The sequence below is a fragment of the Pteropus alecto genome, unplaced genomic scaffold, assembly GCF_000325575.1.
Source record: "Pteropus alecto unplaced genomic scaffold, ASM32557v1 scaffold42, whole genome shotgun sequence".
Classification (NCBI taxonomy): domain Eukaryota; kingdom Metazoa; phylum Chordata; class Mammalia; order Chiroptera; family Pteropodidae; genus Pteropus; species Pteropus alecto.
In genome coordinates this window covers 14,786,381-14,811,351 of record NW_006434825.1, presented here as the reverse complement: position 1 = coordinate 14,811,351, position 24,971 = coordinate 14,786,381, and the positions used below count along the sequence as shown (strand labels likewise).

The window sequence follows — 24,971 nt, the reverse complement described above, 5'->3', positions numbered from 1 at the left end:
AATGTGATGCCTGTTCAATAGAAAAAAACATTGACAAGCAGATCCACAAATGCTTCAGATAGTGTAATTAGCAGACCAGGACTTTAAAACTAATATAAATATGTTCGAAAATTTAGACAAGATGGGCAGAATTGGTGAAAGAAAGGTAATTTCAACAGAGAAATTGAAACTCTTAAAAAGGAATGAATGCAGGAGAAAGGATGAGAAAATATGAACTGAATAGAGTATTAGTGATTCATGCAACAATATCTAGCAGTCTAATACTTCAATATGAAATTGAAGTCACAGAAGGGAAACAATGATAAGAACTATGGTTGACTTCTGATAAGAAATAATGTCTACTCAACAGGGAAGAGCTAAAAGCATTTTCCTTAAAATCAGGAGCAAGATAAGCATGTCTACTTTCACAACTTTTATTCAACATATTATTGGAAGTCCTAGCCACAGCAGACAAGAAAAAGAAATAAAGGCATCCAAATTGTGAAGGAAGAAGTAAAACTGTCATTATTTGCAGATGACATGATAGTACATATAGAGAACACTAATGGTTCCACCAAAAAACTGTTAGAACTTACAAATAAATTTAGTAAAGTAGCAGGATACAAAATTAATATTCAGAATTGGGTTGCATAATGAACTATCAGATAAAGAAATTAAGAAAACAATCCTATTTACAATTGCATCAAAAAATATGTAGGAATAAATTTAACTAAGGAGGTAAAACACCTGTACTTGGAAAATTATGTCATTGAGGAAAGAAATTAAAGAAGATATGAATAAATGAAAACATATACCATAGTCACAAATAGGAAGAATTAACATCATTAAAATGTCCATACTACCCAAAGAAATCTAGAGATTTAATGTAATCCCTATCATAGAATTAGAGCAAATAATTCTAAAATTTATATGGAACCACAAAAGATTCTGAATAGCTAAAGCAGTCTTGAGAAAGAAGAACAAAGTCAGAGGTATCACACTACCTGATATCAAACTATACTACAAGGCTATAGTAATCAGAATGGCATGATACTGGCATAAAAACAGACACATAGATCAATGAAACATAATAGAGAGCCCAGAAACAAATCCATGCCTATATAGTAATTAAATCTATGATAAAGGAGGCAAGAACATTCAATGGAGTAAAGACAGTCTATTTTATAAATGATGTTGAGAAAACTGGACAGATATGTGCAAAAAGATGAAACTGGACCAACTTCTTACATCATATGCAAGAATGAACACAGTCGATTAAAGATTTAAATGTAAGACCCGACCACAAAACTCCTAGAAGAAAACATAGGCAGCAAACTCTCTGACACTGCTGTTAGTAATATTTTTTTCTGATATAGCTCCTCGCGCAAGAGAAACAAAAGAAAAATATAAACAAATGGGACTACATCAAATTAAAAAGTTTTTGCACAGCAAAAGAAACCATCGACAAAACGAAGAGACACTTACTAAATGAGAGAGGATATTCACCAATGATACATCTAATAAGGGGTTAATATCCAAAATTTATAAAGAACGTGTACAATTTAACACCAAAACAAACAATTAAATTAAAAAACAGGCAAAAGACCTAAATAGATATTTCTCCAAAGAGGACATACAGATGGACAATAAACATATGAAAAGATGCTCAATGTCACTAATCGTCGGAAAAATGCAAATTAAAATCTCAATAAGATATCACCTCACAACCTGTCAGAGTGGCCGTCATCAATAAATCAACAAACAAGTGTTGGTGAGCATGTGGAGAAAAAGCAACCCTTACGCCCTATTGGTAGGATTGCAAATTGGTACAGCCACTATGAAAAACAGTTGTGAGGCTTCTCAAAAACTTAAAAATAGAACTACATTATAACCCAGCAATTGCACTTCTGGGTATTTATCCAAAGAAAACCAAAACACTAATTCAATAAGATGTATGCAGCCCTATGTTCACTGCAGTGCAATTTATAATAGCCAAGATATGGAATCAATCTAAGTGCCCATCAATAGATGATTGGATAAAGAAGGGGTGATACAAATATGCAATTGAATATTCCTTAGCCAAAAAAAGAGAAATCTTACCATCTGCAACAATATGGATGGAACTAGAGGGTATTATGCTAAGTGAAATAAGTCAGACAGAGAAAGACAAATACCATATAATTTCACTTATATATGAAATGTAAAGAACAAAATAAATGAACAAACAAAATGAAAACAGACTCATAAACACGGAGAACAAACTGGCAATTGCCATATGGGAGGGAGGATTGGGGCTGGGTGAAAAAGGTGAAGGGATTAAGAAGTACAAATTGTTAGTTATAAAATAGTCACAGGGATGTAGAGTGCAGCATGGGGAATATGGTCAATGGTATTGTGGTGACTATGTGTGGTACCAGGTGGGTGCTAAGGTATAGTGGGTATAACTTCGTAAATTGTAGGGATGTCTGGCCACTATGCTGTACACCCGAAACTAATATAAAATAATACTGAATGTCAACCCTAATTGTAAAATAAAAATTAAAAAATAAAAATAAAATAAAATCAGAAAAAAGAGAAAGAATCGAACCCAGGAGAAAATGGAATGACATTTTAAAACTGCTGAAAAAAGAAAATTATCAATCTAGAGTCTACAGCCAGTGAAAATATCCTTAAGAACAGAGGCAAAATAAAGATATTTTCAGATGAACAGAAGCTGAGATAATCTGTCAATAGTAAACCAACACTACAAGAAATGCTAAAAAAGTTTCTCTAGGTAGAAAGAAAATAATACTAAATAGAAACTCCAATTATAGGAAAGAATGAAGAGTGTTGGAAATGGATCTAAAAAGAAAGAAAAAAAGTATAAGTATAAAAGAGTATTTTCTTCCTAATTCTTTTAACAGACGATCGATTGTTAAAAGCAAAAGCAATATTTTAGTGTAGACTTTATAAAGTATGTAATAATAAAATATATGGCAAAACAGCACAAAGTATGGAAGGAGATAAATGGAAGTATAATGCTAATGGTTCTTAGTTTTCATGTGAATGAATATAAAAATAATTCAAGATAAAGTGTGATAAGTTAAGAATGGCAGAGATTGTCATATTGGATAAAAAATAAGACTCAGCTACTTGCTGCCTACAGAAAGGCACTTTAAATGTAAAAGCACAAATTAGTTAAATATAAAGGAATATAAAAATATATATCATGCTAACACTAATCAAAAGAAAGCTGGGGTAACTATATTAATCTCAAAGTACATCTCAGAGCAAATAGGATAACCGGGGATGAGAAAGGTTATTTCATAGTGACAGAGTCAAATCATGAAGATATAATAATTCTATACATTTATGCACCTAATAACAGAGTTTTAAAGTGCATTAAATAAATGCAAAATACATAAAGCAAATCTCATTGAACTGTAATAGACTGATTCATAGTTATAGTCAGAGATTTAAAGACTCTTTTTTTAATGATTGATAGAACAGGTAAACAGAAAATCAGTAAGGATTTAGCAGATTTGAGCACTATCAACCATCCTGACCTAACTGGCATCTATTGAACACTCCACCCAACAATAATAGCAGATTACTACACATTCTTTACAGATGTAGATAGAACATTTACCAATATACCTTACTGTAGGCCATAAAACAAGTCTCAATAAATTTAAATGGATTTCAGTTGACCTAACATATGTGTTCTAATCACAATGAAATGAAATTAAATTCACAATAGAAAGATATCAGAAAATCCACAAATATTTGGAAACTAACACAGATATAAAAACCTGTGGGTTAAAGAAAAATTCCAAAGGGAAATTTAAAATTATTTTGAATTTTATGAAAATGAAAATACAACATATCAAAATTTGTGGGTTATTTGTAAAGGAGTGCTTAGGGTGAAAACTTATATTAGAAAAGAATAAAGGTATCAAGCCAAAGACCTTAGACTACACCTTAAGAGATAAGAAAAGGAGCAGCAGATGTAACCCAACACGAGAAGAAAAAAGCTAATAAACATGAGAGCAGAATGAAATAAAATAGAAAAAAGAAAAATAATAGAGAAAATGGAAAAAACTAAAAGCTGGTTCTTTGGAGAAATCAATAAAATTGAGAAAGTCCAATAAGGGGCTAATATCCAAAATATACAAAGAACTTATACAACTCGACAACAAAACAACAAACAATTTAATTAAAAAAGTGGGCAGAAGATCTGAACAGACACTTCTCTGTAGAAGACACACAAACGGCCAACAGACATGAAAATATGCTCAACTTCACTAGATATTAGGGAAATGCAAATCAAAGTCACAATGAGATACTACAACCTTATATCTGTTAGAATGGCTATCACCAATGTGACAAGTAATAACAAGCGCTAGAGGGGTTGTGAGGGAAAAGGAACCCTCATACACTGCTGGTGGGAATGTAAATTGGTACAGCCACTGTGGAAAACAGTATGGAGGGTCCTCAAAAAATTAAGAATAGAATTATCACATGACTCAGCTATCCTTCTTCTGGGTAACTGCCACCAAAATTTGAAAACATTTACCCATAAAGATATATGTACCCTGATGTTCACTGCAGCATTATTCACAGTGGCTGAGACATAGAAACAACCGAAATGCCCTTTGATAGATGATTGGATAAAAAGATATAGCACATATATACAATGGAATATTACTCAGTCATAAGAAAAGATGAAATACTGCCATCTGCAACAACATGCATAGATTTTGAGATTATTAGGCCAAGTGAAATAAGTTAGACAGAAAAAGTTGAGAACCATATGATTTCACTCATATGTGGAATATAAAACTGAAAGGAACAAACAAACAAGACAAACAGAGACTCATGGACACGGACAACAGTTTAGTAGTTATCAGAGGGAAGTGGGGTGGGGTGAGGTGGATAAGGGTAAAGAGAGTCAAATATGTGGCGATGGAAGGAAATTTAACTTTGGGTGGTGAACGCCACCATGCAATATACATACGACGTATTACTGAACTAACTGTACACTTAAAACTTATATAATTTTATTAACCAGTGTTACCCAAATAAATTTAATAAAAATAAGTTTCTAGCTCATTTCTGAATCTTGTATGTTTTTATCATTTTTCTGGAAGGTAATCTATGTATTCCAAAAGATTTTTATTTTAGTTAGCATTTCCAGAAGATTGCAGAAAGAGGGTTTCTAGACGATCTAGTCTACCACATTGCCCGGATCAGACGTCCTCTCAGCTTGTACTTTATTTTCTACTTCTGTAGTTTTGATCTAGGGCTGGGAATCTGCGTATGTGGAGGGCCAACTTAAGTTATGTGCAGATTTTTGACTGCATGGGTTGTGGGCACCCCTGACCCCCATGTTGTTCAACTCTACTTCTAAACTCACATCCACTGCTCTGGATAGGTTTTTCTTCTTTCTAGTCTATAATATGCATTGTTCTTTAATAATTCTGTGCTTTTGTTCATGCCATTTTACTGACCTGGAATATCCACTCTCCACATTGCCTATCTTAATTCTAGTCTTTAAAACTCAGCTTAACCTTCATCTCCTCTATGATGCTTCTTATTCCTCCAGCCACCATTGATTTCTTTCTTCTTTAAATTCTCCTAGAATTATAGTCTACACTTAATCTTGAGTTACATGTGGTCCTTTATTATTTGCTTTCGCTTCTCTTGTCTTATTTCACACTTAATTTCAGAAAATTAATTTGAAGAAATATGATATCCTTGTGCTGATTAAAGAACCAAAGGCCTAAAATATTTAATGTGTGTTATTCCTATAATGTGCTAATTATAATTAATAACAATGTAGCAAATCTATAATACAGACCTCTACTTTGACAATATGTAAATTAAGGATTTTTTTCTTTAAATATTTAAGATAATTTTCTGACTTAAATCAAATGTTATATCATACATTTCTGCTGGATAAAATCTTAACTGTCAAATTCCATTTGTGACTCTTTATAGTAAATATTATGTTGTAAGCCTTTCAGAGAAATGTCTACATTACTTTATAGGTGAAAAGTATAGGCTTTTCACCTTTTAAAATTCTGGAATCAGCAAAATATCTGAGAAAAAGAAAAGCTAAATTAAAATGTAATATATAGTTATGTTGAGATATGATATTGCCTTAGATGACTTATATGCTAACAAGTTTACATTGTAGATATCCACTCTAAGATTTTTTTCATTCTTGTAGAACTTAAAACCTAGAAATTAGCAATCATTGCATTTATTTTATTGGAAGTTTTTAAAATTTTTAATAAGATTTGCTATATGTATATAGCAAATTGATTAGTGAGGTAATTTCATCTTCTAAAATGAGGCTTCTTGATTTCAGAGAAAAGTTGTGTTGTCTCCATAGCACCAGAACATTCTCACTTTTGTGTAATCCACACAGAGATCTGCAGTGGGACTCATTCCCAGGGGATTAATCAGCTTTGGAACAGCCAGTGCTCATGCCAGATAAAGACTGGCAGGAAGCTGATGAGGCAGCACAATGAATGATCTACCATAAAGGCCATGGGCAAGAGGTGGCCATTAGTCTAGAGCTCAGTAATGCACTCTTCAAGTACATTACTCACCAATCCATCAGGCAACCTGCTACAGGACTGAGAGATTCCAGCACTTTTAAATCTGTAATGCGATGGCTGCCAGCCTGCTCTACATGCCCTAGGTTACAAGGGCACAGTAGTGTGGAAAGAAGGCAATTCATTTGGTGTCATAGCTAGTATTTTTTCTATTCTTTCTTCTGTGTGTACTTAAGAAATGGGACTTCCATTATCTACAGATTAATAGCAGAGAGAATGCTCTGGTGTCTCTATTAGCATTAACTACTGGCACATATTTTTCCAGTGCCTAATTCGCAGAATTTTCATTAGCAAAACTGAGAAAAAGCTGTATAGGAAAATATGTTAATATTCATTCCAAAATACAGCTACATAAATTTTATATTAAAATAGACTATCAAAACAAATCCAATTAAGGAAATAAAAGCCATAGAAACATAAATATGCCAAAACTTAGCTGTAAATCAAGAGCAAAATTCTTTTTTTTTATACAGGCAGAATTTACCAAAAGGCTCACTATGCTATAATTATAATCGCAAGTGAGGGTTCAGGCAAAGAAAGTGATGACTTTTACTAATGATAAATTTCCCTCTGTCTGTAATTAACAAAGATAAACTATAGTCATAGACAAAGAGAGAGGCCATAGGTTGAACTTAATTATGGTAGCCTTATTATTCATTCTGAGATTAAAACTTTCTACTTCTTTAGTGTTTCAATACCATTTATAATGATAGTAGATGTAATTATAATTTTTGAATGTTCTTGCTTGGTAATATGAAAGGTTGGCAAATCTATGTTCCCATTTTTTGAAGTAGCTTATAAGATCTAAAGATGTGAGAAGCATAGATCAGGATCATTCAGTAAGTTTCAGTAAGTGTAGAGGGAGGAAGGGAGAGGAGGCGTTGTCTTAGCAGCAGTTATGTTCCTGATGACTGCCAGAGAACTGAAGTCTCTGTGGGATCACTGTGGTGATAAACCAATAGGAAAGTAAAGAATTAGGAACTCTTGCTTGAGAAAGGCAGGAGGATCATCTGTAATTTGCCCCTTCTGACAGAGATGAGTATCATGTCATATCATGTCCTACACCAGGGCTTTCTCAGCCTGTGCATGAAAGCCAGCAGTAGAGATTGAATATACCTAGATCACAATAATAGACAATAGTCACTTAGCATGTGTTAAGTGGGAGGAACTGTTCTAGGTTCTTTACTTATAGTAACTCATTTAATCCTCACGACAGCCCTCTGAGGCCATTATAACTTTTTAGACATGAGAAAATACAGAGTTTAAGCAATCTGCAAAATTAAATAAGTACAGATTTGAATCCAGGCAGTCCTGCTCCAGAGCACACATTCTTGAACATTTTATATTACCTCCTATACCCTTTTGAAAGGTCCCATATCTAGATTGTTATATTCAGTAGGTCTGGCATGGGGTTCATTTTAAAAAGCTCTACAGACAGTTCCGATGCACAGCCAGGATTAAGAACCAGAGGTCTAGTTTAGTTATCTAGCTTGTCCATCCTATAGAACGGTTCCCTAGGACTGGGCTCATACTCTTGTTTTATACCACAGGAAATGCTTTGGTGTATCACAATGTCATGTGCAATATGCTGTCAAACCTTGTCCTAAATGGGATTGAAGGATGGGATGAGAGGTGCTCAAAGATAGAACTGCTCTCTTCTGTTGTGGTCATATCCCACTTGGAATACAAGGTTTTTATGGACATCATAGGTAGACAAAAATAGTCAAAGAATACTACAATTATGCGAGAAAATGAACCATGTAAAATAACTGGAATCTGTCCCTTCTGACAGAGGTGAGCATTATGTCATACCATAAGAAACCAAGGGTATTTTGGCAAACTACATAGAAGAAAAGACTTGGGGGCAGATATGATGACAGTATTCAAACATCAGAAGAGCTGAAGCCCTTAAGCAGATAACTAGGCTCTGTGATAGAAGTTCAGGGTAGACAGACTATAGTGTCTAATGGCAGAAAGAATGTTCTAGGGATGAGAGGTGCTCAAAGATAGAGCTGGTTACTACAGAAAGTTCTTAGTTCTCTGTTACTACAGGTGTGAGTGATATTTGGTGGCATTGTTATAGAGAAGGCTCAAGCATTAAATGTACTGAGTTAGAACCCCGCTTTGGGGTTCACTACAACCTCAAAAGTTTTATTCTGCATATATCCTTGGCATAGGCTGGGCTAATATGCAGATGATAGAACAGGCACAGTTTTAACAGTTGTATAACACCAGTATCAGTTCTGATGTCCATGCAGTAGATATCAGTGATTAATATTTTTAAATATTGCCCCAAGGGTATGATCATTCATTCAATACAACAATCATATTTTGAGTATATTCTCAGGCACTAAATTAAAGAAACAAAGATAAATGATGCATGGTCTTTACCCCTAAATCCAGTGGGTTATACATACATGCAATAAATTTAGGTAGAACCATATGACACTGCTGACATTTAACCAATTTTGACCTATAAAAATTATAATTTAACATGGTTGAACATAATACAATTGATAGATGTTATTATAAAGATATGTAAAAATGCTATGAGAATACAATAGAGTGAATCATTAATTCTATCTGAGAAAGCCTATGGGGAGGATGAGATTCATGAGAGATTTTTTTTAAAATGGAGATAATATTTGAGCTTTATAAAAAGGATAAGCAAGAAATTTTCAGGTAAACAAACATGAAAGAGGCTTCCAGGAAGACAGAACAGAATGTGAAAATGGAAATCGTTTATGATTTAGAATAAAATGTCTATGTTTCCCCATAGTACTTATAATCTTTAACAAAGCTGACATTTTCCCCACCCCCCCTAACTTTTTATATCCTTTATATCCTTTACTGAATAGCTTCTGAAAATTTATCAACACTCCAAATACTAGGAAGGCTATAATAGGTATCAATGTAGCTGTACTTTCCCCCATAATCATAGATTTTTATGATGATGAGATAGAAGAATGCATATAATTATGCCAAGGAGTAGATGAGGTAGTGGTGATGGGCATGAGTATGATAGACAGGCTGGCTGTGGGTTCTAATATCGGCTCCATCATTTACTAATAGTGGGCCATGGGTAAGTTACTTAGCCTCTTGGTGTCTCTTTTCTTCACCTATAAAATGCATATACTAGATTTTTTTTATCTTTCACACTAGCATGTGTCTATTTCCTTTGTTAGAAAAACAAAAGTGATTTTACTTTATGCTCTCAGTTCATACCTGGAAAATATAAAACATTAAAAGAATTTTTTTGAACACTTTTTTTCCCTTCAAGTAAATTGTTCTATTTTCAACAAAGTGGGACAAGTGCCAGCTCTCAAGTAGGAAACCCGCTCTTTGAAGTTTCTGGATTACCTCAACACCAGAGAAATCGGTTCTTCCAATACCACATGCAGTTAAGTCAGTATTTATGAAGCGCCCAGGGATTTTGTTCTAGTGGGAATAATACTTCCTGCAACCAAACAACTAAATATTCTGAATAAAAGATTTACAACATCCTTTTAAATATATAGCTGAGTTCACAATAAAGTAAAGATAATCCTTAGGGGCAAAGAACTAAGCAGAAGCATGAATCCAGAGAGGTAAACATGCTAACGCCAGCGGCTGCCCTGAGGGCACCTGCCAATCCACAGAAACCTAGATAGAGCTTCTTATTTGAGAAGTTGGAATGGAAACTCCACCTTAAAATCAGGATTCTGGGAGATATACCTTTAGTGAAAGAGTGAACTAGAAATTCTGTCCTGCAAAAGGAAAGATAATAAAACCTCTACTCTATCTTGGCTATGGTTGGAAGAAATAAAAAATGTCTTTTTACTATTCTTAATTGAGCAACATATAATTTATAATCCAAACAGGGAATCTTCTGAGAGTGAAAAAAGGTAATTATTAATAATTACACCAAGACAAAGGGCATTTTAACTGGGACTGTATTGGGCAAATCAGTATGTGTGAGTGTGTAATTCTTAACTACAGCTTAGCTGTCATGTAGGTAATGGGATCGAAATTAGACTATGTACATGTGTTAAAAAATATCCAAGCTGAGGAATTAAAGTAATCCTTGGTTGATAGTTCTTCCCAGGCACCTAGCAGGAGAAAATTCAAATTCATTCTAGGAAAAAGCATCCTAAACTGTGGCCTCATAGAATTTGCTCAGAAAAAGTCGTCGTTTATACAACTTCATGATGGAAAATAAAAAGAAAAATCATAAAACCCATGAGGAAACAAGATACTATGAGTATGAGCCAATGGAAATAAAGAGAAAGCTATGATAAAGAAATACTATTTTTCAAATATTGGAATTACATAATTCAGAATATAAAGTAAGCATGTTTAATATGTACAAAGAAATAAAGGAGGGAATGGAAATGTAAGCCAGATATAAGAGAATACAAAATATGACCAGATTTTTATAAAAGAGTCAACAAGATCGTTTATGGAAAAAATATAATTAAAATTTAAAACTCAGTGGGCAGTCAAAACAACCGATTTGACATAGATGAAGAGAGAATTAGTGAACTTGAAGATAAAGGAAAGAAATTAGCCATGGTCTATGGCCATGCCACCCTGAACAAGCCCAATCCCACCTGATTTTGGAAGCTTAGCAGGGTTGGGCCTGGTTAGTACTTGGATGGAAGACCAGCTAGGAAAAACAGGTGTCGTAGGTGTAAAAAATAAATAAAAAAAAAAAAACTAAGGGATTGTAAGCTGACAAGGTCCTTGCAATCTGTGAGGTCAACCAAGGGTTGCCTCGCCTTAAAAAAAAAAGAAAAAAGAAAAAAAGAAATTAGCCAGAATAAAGCATAGAGAGACATAGAGAGGGAAAATATGAAAACGTAATTATGATATGTGAAAGAAAATAAAAAGGTCTAATAATCATCTGTTCATAGATTTAGGTATGATAATAAAAAAAGATAAGATAGATATTTGAAAGGATAATTACTGAGAAATTTCAAGAACTTCTCAGGAACACATGAATCCTTAGAATGCGGAAGTATAATTATCCTGAGTAGGATAAATATAAAGAAATCCATACATACATTTTATCTCACCGGAGTGAATCTGTAAAACACCACAAATGAAGGGAAGATCTTAAGAGTAAATAAAGTAATGACAATTTACCATGAAAGAAGCAACAGTGATATTTGACTTCTCATCTGCAACAATGGAAATTAGAAACCAGAAATAGAACATATTTACATTTCTGAGAGAACATAATTTGCAATCTAAAATTGTATCCTGAGAAAATTATCTTCAAGGGATAAGGCTTAAATAAAGACATTTCAAACAAAAATTGAGAATTTTTTAACTACTGACCCTCACAAGCATTCTTCAGGGCAATACCTCAGAAAGTAGGTAAATGATCCCAGAAAAAAGGTAGGTGGTACAATTAGAAATGGCAAGAAAAAACAATCAAAAAAGGATATATTAGTTATGGGTATATCTAAATCAACACTGCTGTATAAAATGATAAAACTAGGTCTCTACTTCAGTCAACAGTAAAGTAAATGATCTTAGGCAAATCTTTCTACAGATAACAATTATAAATTCTGAAATATGCACATACACCTGTCTAAAAGTTAAAATTATCAAGTGAAAAAGAAAGTCTGAAGAGCTTTTCTAGATTAAAATTAAATATGCCTACAGAGACATGGCAACTAAATGCAATCTGTAATCTGGATAGCATCCTGGATAGTTGGGGGGATAACTATGAGAATATTATGGGGAAAACTGACAAATATGAATATGGGTTATGGCATAATAGTATTGTATAATGTTAAGTTTTCAGAATTGTATAATATACTTGGTTATGTATGAATGCCTTGTTCTTAGGAAATGTACATTGAAGGATTTGGTGGTAAAGGATAATAATGTTGCCAACTTTCCAAATTACTCTTAGATGGGGGTAGGAGGTGAGAAGGAGGGAGAGAAAGAGAAAGAATGATAAAGCAAAGGCAAGATGTAAACAATTGAAGAATCTGGGTAGAGTATAAATGGGAATTTTTTGTACGGTTTCAGTAAATTTTATGTAAGTATGAAATTACATAAAAGTTACAAAATGTCTAAGTTCTATGATTAAAAACAAGACAGGACAAAGACACTGGACAACAGCAAATAAACAGGAAGACAAGACTGAATTAAAACATTCTAAAATTCTTGTAGAGTCCTGAAAGGGGATAAATGTTTCAATTGTTTTTAGATTTTATATACACATACATATTAGAATTTAAAACGTGATTATTAAAATAATATTAATATAGCATGTTACTGCTAAATCAGTAGGAGAACAAAATGAGTTAAGAAAAAGTTTCAATTAAAAATAAGAAATTTAAAAAGGAGAACAAATAGCACAAAATAAGATGGTAAAAAGAAATAGAAACATATTTGTAGTCACAATAAATGGACTAAACTCACCAGAAAAAAGATGAAGATTTCAGACTAGAGTTTTTAAAATTCTGTTATATGCTGGTTACAAGAAAAATGCCTACACAGAAAAAGACAAATGGAATTTTCAGGACATTTAATAAATTCCTAAAACTTAATAAGAAAAATAAAACAGAATTGAAAAAAATGAGCAAAAGAAATAAACAATTGCCTCACAGAACTAGAAATTCAAATGGCCTATAAACTTAAAAAGATGCTCATCCTACTTAGTAATCAGGGAAGTGTTTGGAAAGTGGGAAAAAGCACTTGTTTTCTTCCAATACTCTTTATCTTATTTGGTCAAAGGACCACTAATTTTTGGCTAGAAATATAGCTACTTGGAATAAAGACCTCACTTTTCAGTAATTCTTGTAGGTTGGTGTGACTATCTGATTAAGGTCTGGCTAACAGGTTATGAAGTAGATAGAGATTGCTCAAATTAAATTCTAGGAAATGTTCTTATAAATGTTAGGTAGGAAAAGCATGGATTTCTTTCCCTCTTCCTTTTTCTGAAGTGTTGAATGTAAACATGATGGCTAGAGATCAAGCAGCCTCCTTATACCATGAGGTGAAAACCACATGTTGTAGAAAGGAAACTTGGACCCTAATTATTCTGGAGCCACCACACTGTACTGAATTGCTTATCTCCGTAGCTTATCTACATGAAGGAAAAGAAACCTCTGTTTGTTTGTTTAAGCCACTGTTATTCATGCTTGTTTCTTTGTTTTTGTCAATCATAGCCAAACTTAATCTGAAATAATACATGAAGTGAAAACTGAAGAAAGTGTGAATTAGTATACTCATTTGGGAAACAATTTGGCATTATCCAGTAAAGGTGAAGATGGAAATATCCTATGATCCAGGAATGTATCTTAGAGAAGTTTGCACATGGTCCCTAGAAGACACAAACAAGAATTTCAGAGTAGCACTTGTGTTAATGACGAAGAAACAGAAAAAAAACTATCCGTGTGTGAAAGTTGATAAAGTATATTCATATAATGGACTATTCAACAGCAAAACAAGTAAACAAAACCTACATAAATCAACGACAATCTCAAAAACAAAGTTGAATGAGTCAAATAACTATAAAACACATCAGTATGATAACATGTATATTAAAATAAAAAAAAACTATGCTGCATTTATTTGGGGTAGGAAAACCTCTGAGTACAAAACCAGAAATTATTTAAAATATTGGTGTAATTATTGAGAGGGAGGATGACTTTAACGTCTAGACCAGCACTATCCAATAGTGCTTTGTATGATGATGGAAATGTTCTGTATCTGCACTGTCAAATATAGTAATCACTAGCTACACTTGAAATATGGTTAGCGTAACTGAGAAACTGAATTTTAAATTTCATTTAATTTTAATTAATTTTAATATAAATAGCCACATTTGGCTAATGGCTACTAGTCACTACAGGTCTATACAATAAATCCCTCTACAAATATGGTAGTTTGCCAACTCTTTTCTTATATATTTGGTATATAATTCAAAGAGTTCAAAGAATGATATTGCTATAATAAATCTCTTCCTATTTCTATCTATTAAGTAAACAAAGTTTCATCAAGGCTTACATCAGCAAAACGAACATATAAAAAAGAATTGATTCAGTCAAGTCAGTTAAATTCATATACAGACACATGAACTAACTGGAGAAAAAAGTCCCATGCTACTCACTAATAGATGTTTTTGATAAAACTTTACTTTTTTGTTTAATAATTACTTACAAAAATTTGGGTAATATATTTATGCTATTTTGATCAATTGTGTGCAAAAAATAATTATAATGTTAATTTGATAATTTTTAATGCCCAGAGCAGAAGATTCCCAAACTTTCTCAGTTCATGGGACCCTTAGTATTGCAGTAGTTTTTCCAAGGCTTTCCTAGGCTAAAAGAAAACAAAGTCCCAACAACTTAATAGTAGTAGTTCAGGTCATGCCCAACAGATGTCACTGTGTTCCTCTCAAAAATGTAAAATATCCTACAGGGCCCATGTGAGTTGACTGCAAGGCCCAGGGGTACCTTAGCACACAGTTTGGAATCCTTGGACCTAGAGCTTTTGCATAGAGAAAAATGAAACAACTGGCAAATATGGATAAAGGATATATGGGAATATCTTATATTTCCAATGTTTAGGAGTTGTTTTCATTTGTCACTCAATTAATGGAAAACATATAGGACATCTACAGAAAGGCAGATTTTGAAATTGACAAAGATTATAACTAATTTTGGAGCAGGTTAGTAGTAAATGGTATGACATTATGTTTAGATTAAATATCCTATAAAAGAGAAAGGTATACATATATATAAACATACCAGTGTATATTACTGGAAAAATATTTTTAACTGTTATATGTGTAAAAAGTATTTAACTTAGAAAATAAGCATCTCTCAGCTCACATTCCATCTTCTCATCTCGAAGGCTGTTTGTGGCCACGTATTGGAGAGATTTTCTGATTAGCTCTTCCTTGTTGAATGACTAGACCATGCTAAGAAAACAGATCCATACTGGGAAGGTTTGACTGAAGGAGAGATGATAGATAGATAGGTAAATAGATAGATAAATAGATAGATAGATAGATAGATAGATAGATAGATAGATAGATAGATAGATAGATATAGATGAGAGAGAGACTGTGAAGTGGGAAAAAAATCACAATGAATTGAAGACAATGTTAGGGTTCAGAAGGAGGAAGAGGAGGGGTTAAGGGTTAGAATGTGCTTCTTTGAATCTACAATAAAATGCAGATAGTTGTATTTTACATGTTATATTTATAAATTTATTTTCTTTCTGGCATTTTCTAGCTACAGTTTAAATCAGTAGTTTATAGAAAACAAAAGTTCCTCAAGTATAGTGGGCATAGACATAGAAAGTCATGTCAAGATGAAATATACAGATACATGTATTTTGAATAAAATATTAAAATAGTTTATTCACCAATGAACCCATCAATTTTTTATAATAAACTTGGCAGAATTTGCTTATTACTGCTCTGCATTATGAGAGACTGTTTCACGACAAACTAAAGAAAGTTTTCCGCCATCAGCAAGGATTTTTAAGAGAGCAGAAGTTACCACCTGTAAAAGGCGGCCAATGTGGAAATAATTTTTCCCAAATCACAATGTAAAGTTTGAGAAACTATCACGATGTTCTCTCAAATGACTTCTTTATCCAAATTTGGTACTTTTTTCCCCCACTTTGTTTTCATTTTTTAAAGAAATTTAATTAGCCCTTCTTATAGTTCCTCGTAGTACAAAGGGGACAGTAAAAGTGATTTCACTGCGTAGCTATGGAAGGTAAGATACTGTCTGGGCAAGCCCTGTACAATCCTGCAATGTCATACAATGTAAATCATAGAACTTATTTCTCTCCTCTCTCTTGCTTTGGCTTAAGTGAAACACTGTGCTTCAGGTTCTTGAGACTGGAGTTCTACTATTATAGATATTTAGAAATGAATTCATGATATTGTGGATTATATGAGAACTTGGAGATTAAATAACTCCTTCCAACTCTCTCTGATGTGTCCATTACTAGTTCATTTCCTATAACTGGGAATTTCTCAAGGCTAAAGTCCAAATTTTTGACACTTCTGAAGGTTCTAGTTGAGTCTTACGGTTTCAGATGTTACCTAGTTTGGGCTACCCTACATTCATCTACAAAAACACTTCTTACCTTCTTTCTAGTTCCCCATGCACCATTCTCCATGGACCATTTTAATCTAAACGTTTGAAACATTGAAAAAAAAGTCCCACCTCCTCCTAAGAGCTATTTTTACAAATTTTCCCATAATTATCAACAACACCTTCAGTGTTTCCAGGCTCATAACCTAGGTATCATTTCCCACCCCCTATTTCTATTTTGACCAATGATTACAAATTCTGTTACTCCTTTCTTTGTAAAAATCTTGAGGTTCACTTTCTCATCAATATCTTAGTCTCACACCACCCCTGCTCTCGGTTCCCAATTTCTCCACTGTCCAGCTCCCTGGACTTAACAAGTCCAATGGTTTATTTGGAATTCTCATCATTGGACTTTTCCACACCCATTAAACATTGAGAAATATTGTACAATACTATTTGTTATTCAGCTCACGTATCTACAGTGGCTGCCTATTCCTCATTTTATAAAGTCTTAATTAGTAAGTTTATCATGCAAGGTACTTTATCACTGGAACTATAATTTTATTAACCACAAGTGTACTTTCATAAAACAATATTCCACTTAACTCCTCTACTAAGTTTGCTATCCTCAAGTTTGCCTTTGCTTACCTTCCACGCTTTCTAGTCTGCCATAGGTATAATACAGCCAAAAGAACATCTTCATTACCGTGATGAGAGTGGGAAACCACCAAAAGGAAGGGCAAAACTTCTGGAGATGATCATTTGTTCTGTAATCAAAAAAAGGAAATTCAACTGAAAAAAATTTTTGGCGTGGTAGCCTAGACTTTAACTTTCTACAACTGTTCTCCTTCATCTTCAGAGATCCATAGTCTTTATCCTCTTCAAAATCCAGTTTGGATTTTAACTTCAGAAAGCTTTCCTAGACTGAGAGCACACAGATAAAATATGCCCTCTACTCAGTATCCATGCTCTTTATTTAGAATTTTTTGGTATGCAGTTGTTAATATAGTATTACTTTTCAGTACATTTCAGGATATATATGTTTGTTGTATGTATATATACACGTTTTCTATCATCAGTCTAAGGCACAAAATAATGTCAGACTCTTCTTAATTTTCAAAATAAATGCTTCTATTTCTTTCTTTTCTCTTGGGGATGTTCACTTTGCTTAAACTCCAAAATCTCTAGAGATGCTTATTTAGACTTATAGGTCAGTTCTGGTGACCATCCTCTGCTTACTCAAACAAGGAGGTGAATTTTTTTTTAGCTGTTAGTAATGTCACTGACACAAGATATGCCTGTTGAAACAAAGACAGCTCAGCGGCCCCAGCACAGTATTTGTTGCAACTATTAAAATATTCTGGTGCCACACTTCTTGTTCAGTACTGGATGAGCCCCAGTAAATTGGACATGGCTCTCTTTTGAAAACCTGGCTACCCTGCCCAGTGCAAGCCTGCTGAGCCTGAGTACCTCCCAATGCATGGAAGGAGCCCACCTGCACTCACCAACCTTGCCTCTTGTGACTCTGTCTCAGAGCCAGGTCTTCATGTACTTATAGGCTAGGCTCAGATCTTTGAGGCTGGCACACACATGTAAACACAAATGTTTTCTCTAAGGCTGCCTGTAGTACCTGGGTAGATTAATTTGAAAAGATCTCCAGACTCAGCTACTACTGTGACTAATACAACTCTTTTTTCTGTTGGTTTTTGCATATCTTCTTCAAGAACAAAAGTAATGTCCCCTGCTGTTTCAAAGACTATACCTATTTTCTGCCCCAGGATAAGTAACAATGCTTTCAAAGGAAAACCTTGCCTTGTTTCATATATACCCAGCTTACGTTAGAGACCAGGCAATCAATTTCTTCTCTCCTCTTTGTACAGTCTCCACTGTGATGGGTACTTGTAGAGATATCGTTGTTTCGTTGACCAAGTCCCTAATGTCAACATCATTTGCCCATCCCTACTAAAAAGTCTAGAAAAACCAAATACAGGTTTCCTACACCATCTGAAAGTAGCGCATTCCTATGAAATCTTTCCTAAGCTGAAATGGCATAAAGTGAAGAAGTGATTACCATTAATTCATATGGAAAAAATGTTGAGCATTTCCCATACTCCACAAAATAACATACCAAATCATACCAAATAACACATAAAATCTAAAGTAATGCTAACATATATTAAAAGTGGGAATGATATGATAAATACACACTCTGCTTTGTACACCCATCAGTCCACTCAAGCAATAGACTTTCCATTTTATCCATTACTGGATGCCAACTAAAAGACCACTTTGCTACTAGCAGAACCAATAGTGACTTCAGTAGCTTTTAAGATTCTATTTCTCTGCATGTAAATAGTACAAATGGAGAATGCAGGCAAGTTCAAGGCACATACAATGTCTTAATTTCATTCACCATGATCTAAATGCTTATTTATGTTCAGTTTTATGCTAAGCACAACATTCTTATGACTTCTCTTAGGCTTTTCTGATACTTTAGGACACATCTTGCTAACAGATGCACAAAATAAAATTGCGATAAAGCACAGATGCTCATGGGATAACACAAACTTTCAAAAAGCAGAGGATAACTGTATTAGCTTTTCAAACCTCTTACAAGGTAACATGCTGGAGAAAAGTGTGAAACAATAAAATAAGAGCTGCATCAAATCTCTTAGATAAGTAGAACTCCTTTTCTAGTTTAGTAGTTGTCTCTGAAGCTATAACTCAAAAACAGCATTATCAACAAATCTATTTCTGTTGAGCATGTCATTAAAGGTCATTAACTATCTTGCTCCTTCACATTTTGCCATATTTTACAAAATCCCCTATTATCTAATAGAACTAGAGTTACTTACTGCCCCTAGAACATATCTTACACTTTCTGATTCTAAGCATTTTTCAGCTCATGCTATTCTTTGCATCTGGAATTCTGTACCTCATTAGGGACAACAAAGTATTTTTTTCAGCTTTACTGAGTTATAATAGATAATTAAAAATGTATGTATTTACGGTATACAGTGTGATGATTTGGCACAAACATACATCATAAAATGATTACCACAACCAAGTTAATTAACACATCCTTCACCTCACAGTTATCATTTTTTTTGTCGTTGTGGTTGTGAGATCACTTAATATCCACTCTCTAACAAATTTCAATTATATGATACAGTATCATTAACTATAGTCACCATTCTGTGCATAGATCCTCGGAACTTATTCATCTTATAACTGAAAGTTTGTACCCTTTGACCAACATCTCTCCATTTCTCCCACTTCCCAGCTCCTGGCAACCACTATTCTACTCTGCTTCTATGAGTTTTTTTTTTTTTTTTGTAGATTCCACATATGCATGAGATATAAAGTACTTGTCTTTGTCTGGCTTATTTCACTTAATGTAATGTCTTTTATGTTTATCCACATTGTTGGAAATGGCAGAATTGCCTTCTTTTTTTAATGACTGAATAATATTCAATTTTGTGTTTGTATCATATTTCCTTTATCCAGTCATATGCTAATGGACACTTAAGTTGTTTCCATATCTTGGCTATTGCGAATAATGTTGCAATGAACAAAGAAGTGCAGGTATCTCTTAAAGATACTGATTTTGTTTTCCTTTGTGTGTGTATATATATGTGCGTATATATATATGTATATATTTGGGTATATATACACATACATCATATATGATGTATAAACACACACAGAAGTAGGATTGTTAGACTATATGGTAGTTGTTTTTAATTTTTTGAGGAACCTCCATACTGTTTTCCATAATGGCTGTACCAATTTACGTTACCATAAACAATTTACAAGAGTTCCTTTTTCTCCACATTCTCACATACACTGATCTCTTATCTTTTTGATAATAGTCATTCTAACACGTATGAAATGATATCTCATTGTGGTATTACTTGCTTTATCCTGATGATTAGTGATGTCCAGCACCTTATGTACCTATTGGCATTTGTATGTCTTCCTTGGAAAACTATTTAGGTTCTTTTCTCATTATTTAATCAGATTATTTGTTTGCTATTGAGTTATATGAATTATTTATATATTTTTAGATATTAACCCCTTATCAGATATGTGCAAATATTTTCTCTCATTTTGTAGGTGGCCTTTTCATTTTGTAATTGTTTCCTTTGCTGTGCAGAAGCTTTATAGTTTGATGTAGTCCCACCTGTTTATTTTTGCTTTTGTTGCCTGTGCTTTTGGTGTCATATCCAAAAAAACCATTGCCAACGCAAATGCCTAGGAGACTTTTCCCTGTTTCCTTCTAGGAATTTTAAGTTTTCAGGTCTTATATTTAAGTTTTCAATCCATTTCCAGTTAATTTTTGTCTGTGGTATAAGGGTCCAATTTCATCCTTTTGCATGTGGATATCTAGTTTTCTCAATGCCATTTATTGAAGAGACTATCCTTTCCTGTTGTGTGTTCTAGGTGCCTTTGTCAGAGATCAGTTGGGTTTATTTCTGGATTCTACATTCTGTTCCATTGATCTACATTTTAAAGCCAGTACCATACTCTTTTAATAACTATAGCTTTGTAATATAATTTGAAATTAGGAAGTTTAATGACTCCAACTTTGTTCCTCTTTCTTCACATTCCTTTGACTATTTGAGGTCTTCTGTTATTCCATACAAACTTTAGAATTGTCTTTTTATATTTCTGTGAAAAATGCCACTGGTATTTTGATAGGGATTGCATCGAATCTATAGATCACTTTGGGTAGCACAGACATTCTAACAATATTAATGCTTCCAATCCATTAACATGGGTTATCTTTCCATATATTTATGGCTTCTTCAAATTCTTTCATCAATGTCTTATAGTTTTCAGTGTACAGGTCTTTTATCTCTTGGTTAAATTTACTACTAATTACTGGAGATTGAGCAAACTTGTTGTCAGTAGAGCTATACTACAAAAAATTCTAAAGGAAATTCTTCAGGCTGAGGAAACTCATATATATAGGAAGAAATGATGAGAACCAGAAATAGTTAATACTTGGGTAAATATAAAGAGATACATTTTTCTTTTTTAATCTTTAAAATAACTATTGTTAAAATGTATATAGATATACTATATATAAAAATAATTTCACGAAAGAAAAGATGGCCCATGGAAGTAGATTGTTGCAAGGTTCTAATATTTAAAAAATACAGCTTCATTGAAATATAATTCACATAATATAATTCACCCATTTAAAGCATACAATTCAGTGGTTTTAATGGTATTCAAAGTAGGACACCATAAGACATTTTTTTAAGAATAGGAAATCCTGATATTGAATTGGAAGTTTTTTCATTGCCGCGATGTAAACATGTGCTCAAATTCACCTCCTCAAATCTTCCCCCAAATGGGTCTGGGAAACATGGATTACTTATTGAATATAATTTATAGTTAAAAAGGTAATTCTACTTCAATCAAGTCTCTTAATAATATATATTCAAAACTTCAGAAATTTAGAATTGTAAAAATATTAAACATTAAAACACAGAAAAGAATAAAATTTCCATAAGGATCTATACAGGAAAAATATGTGTGAAAATTTCTCAACCGAATAAAATTTTTGAAATGACAACATAGTTTGAATCTGATCACCAACCTGAATGACTACTACTTGCTGACAGTATTACAAATGGGGAACCAGATGGATATAGATCATATTTTCTATAGAAGACAAGACCTGACCAGATAGTAACTTGGCAATCAAACAAGAAAAGTTATGGTGAGTGTATTAAAGGTGCTCAAATGAGCTCATCGTTTATCAAATAAATTTTATTTAGGAGACAATGCTGCATAGCGCAATGTTTCTCAAATGTAAGAAATATACAGATCTTTTAAAATGAAATCCCACAGCATCTCAATGCTATATGACTTAAATAAGCATAAATACAAAATCATAAAATTAGATATAATGCATTTTAAGCCTTTATAATTATAAAATTAAACCACATTTACAAATTAAAAATCCAAAAATATTTAAATAAAAATATTAATGATAAATTACTTTGTTAGTTACTAAAACTTAATTGCTAATGTTGGGTTTAATACAGGGTGATGTTTCTTCAGTTCTCGTGCTATATTTAATGTGTTTCTGTAATTTTAAATTTAATATTACTAATGTGGATACTGCCTCTTTACAGAAAAATGGCCTTAATGTTCCCTGAGCTAAATACTATAGATTTCTGTACTTTAATATATGTAAGTTAAACATTAATTGAATTTTTTCATAATTTAAAGGCTTTCATAGCACAATGTGATCAAATTTATACTTAACCAATCCCTGCTCGAAAACAATCTTTGAGTGTCTATTTTAATAAGGTGTCATTGTTCACATTTTAGAGCTATCTTTTATTTGAAGATACATTTAAATATTCTGGTTATTTAATCCTACACTAAGTAATCTGACTGATGGATTTAGAACTGAGTATTGAACAAAGAGGTACCTACTATAAGATAGGGTCTGGGCAATATGATGGCAGTTTCAAATTCAATATGGAATGAACTTCTGCAGTGTATGTTACCATGCTCAGCTCTGAATCAATCTTCTTTGAACTACTATGACACCTTCATTTTTAGATTGCACCATGACATTTATTTGCATTCACTAGCTAAGAATGTGAGAGAAAAAACAAGTATAAATGACTGCCCTGAAATCACAAGTCAGTACTTTGTTATAGGAGACCATTAAGATTATTCATGACATTGTTTATAATCAATAAAATGAAAGCACAACTTAAAACTGCAAGAAAATTTTCTTTTGTTTATAGCACTTATCACCTAACATATTATATATTTAACCTCTTTGTTTACTACCTATATTGTCACAAGAATATATGTGCATTAGGGCAGCAAATTTTCTCCCCCACTCCTCATAGTGTATCCTCCATAAGTACCCAGAACAGCATGCAAATCACAATAAGCACTCAGTAAATGTGTTGAAAGAATGAAAAATTTGTTATAAGGTGATACCTCAGGACACTCCAATCTTTTAGGATTCCCAGATTGAGAAATACTGGCATGGAGGAAAAGTTTTGGCTTAGGAGTCAGAGAGACCTGAGTTTGAATCAATTTCTTAGCTATTATTTCTTATTCTGCTGATTTCTAGCTGTATGACTTTGGGCAAGTTACTTAAATTCATGGAGTCTGTTGTTTCTTCTCTAGTAAAATGTAAAGTCTGTTAAAAACGAGGAAAATGGCTAATACATAAGTACATAAAACACCAGCATATATGGAGATCATTATTACTATTAGAAATGTCATAGAAAAATATTTAGCCAAGAAAAACCAAACTTTTCTATGATTTTCCCTTCTTATTTCATCATATTCTTAAAAAGGTAAAATAGAAAACAGGTTTAGAATAAATGAAAAGGTAAAAAGGAATAGGATGTACAACTTCCACTAAAGCAGTTGCATGAAAATACTGAAAGATGTTTTCATAATAAACATTTGTCAGATGTTGAAAGAGTTTGGCTATAATAGGGCTGTAAAATAAGCCCAAAACAAAGACTAAACTAGAAAACAGAAATAGATGAAATAGATGAAATAAGGATCATCTCATGACCTCAGCTGCACATTTATTTTTTTCCCTCAGGATACAGTACACTTTATCTACTCACTTTCTTCCTACATGCAAGTGTTACTTGGCTCATCAGGAACTTTAACCCTCAGGCCAACCCTGAAGGAAGAATTAACCTACTTATTGAACCCTTAGGCAGTGTGCATGGCCAGGAACCTAGGTATTTGGGGAACACACTGAGGTAATCTCAGCATTTTACTGCAATATCTCACAACCACTGAAGGAAGAGGTTAAAAGTGATTTCCTATAATAAGAAAAAGCAATGTAAATTATATTCTTTGATTTAAGTTTTGTTGCCAAATGGAATTCTCAAATTCTTTGGAAGTGCAAATGGATTTAAGATCTGTTTCAGGTAAACATTATTTATTTTATAAAGGAAAGATAAAATATTCTTTGCTTTTAAGCAAGTAAGCAAAGGACATTTCATTAGTATTCACAGTTCAGCGCAAAAAAAAAAAAAAAAAAAGGCAATTTTGGATGGCTAAATTCAGTCTTAACCCAAACCATGTTTCAACAATGCAAAAAAGGAATTGGTAGATTAAAATGGGTTTATCCTCCGACATCCTTAATAATGTTAAAAAAACAGTTAAATGTGAAATACACCCCTGAAAATAACTTAGGTGTTAACAGCCAAGCAAACGCAAGCCCATAAACTTTCTCTTGCCCTTATTTGTCACCTAGTTTTGCCAATGTGCTAGTTTAACTACTGATCTTCTTTATTCTCAATATACAGTAGAAATTATCTTAACT

The 24,971-nt window shown here is 33.1% G+C and overlaps 1 pseudogene; it reads left to right on the top strand.

Annotated features, from left to right (window-relative positions):
* Positions 1-11,132: 11,132 nt before the first annotated feature.
* Positions 11,133-11,251, top strand: LOC112478222 (annotated as a pseudogene).
* The last annotated feature ends 13,720 nt before the right edge of the window (positions 11,252-24,971 follow it).